We start from the raw sequence: 871 nt of genomic DNA, 5'->3' as shown, positions 1-871 counted from the left end.
AGTTCATTCACACAACAGTAAATATAACATACAGACCCCACAAGCACACAATCCTCCAGCTGAAACAGTGCGGGGTGACCGGACGGGTTATACTCTGATCTCACGCTCCTCCGAAAAGTTCACTTGATACGGCCTTGTCTGACGAGTGCAAACGATGAGACAAGACAGAACATGCGGTATTTCGCACTTACCAAGTAAAACTCTCGCTGGTGAATGTTTCAGTCTAGTGCATGTCGATGGCTTTTACTTTAGGGTACCTGGGGGTTTTCATAATAACTGAACAACTGAAGAGCGTAAGTTCACTCAGTGTAAGTTGTTTGTTATCAAAAAATTAAATAAAATAAATAAATAAAATAAACTTTCAGGGTGTGTTAGCAACCATGACTTCTTCCATGTAGGCTACCTGATGCGGTCACAGAGTAGTTTACGTGCTTCAGGCTTGCTTCAGGTAAACCACACCTTCCTTCTTGAGGATATTAGGCTTGTTCGAGATGCATCGGCACTGCGCAGACTAATCGGCGTATGACATTAAAGTACCGTGAGAGTGAATGGAGAGCAGACGACTCTTTAAGCTTTTGAATCGCTCTCGCTGTACTTTGATGTCATACGCCGATCAGTCTGCGCAAGCCTAATATCCTCAAGAAGGAAGGTGTGGTTTACCTGAAGCAAGCCTGATTTTGTTTTGGGGGCGTACTAGAACAAGCTCTCATACTAGGTTGTTCAAAAAACACATTATTTTTCACATATTTTACATTATTACAATACCGAGCGGCAATACATGAGCGGCTCCAATAGTTCCTGTATCAAATGAAGGCCCGCCTTCTGAAATACGAAATGTGCTGTGATTGGTTAGCTGGGCCAGTGTGTGTTG

The sequence above is a fragment of the Sinocyclocheilus rhinocerous genome, unplaced genomic scaffold (assembly GCF_001515625.1).
Source record: "Sinocyclocheilus rhinocerous isolate Xijiao unplaced genomic scaffold, SAMN03320098_v1.1 scaffold613, whole genome shotgun sequence".
Lineage (NCBI taxonomy): Eukaryota > Metazoa > Chordata > Actinopteri > Cypriniformes > Cyprinidae > Sinocyclocheilus > Sinocyclocheilus rhinocerous.
The sequence above is the reverse complement of the archived record's forward strand: the minus strand, read 5'-3'. Positions refer to the sequence as shown.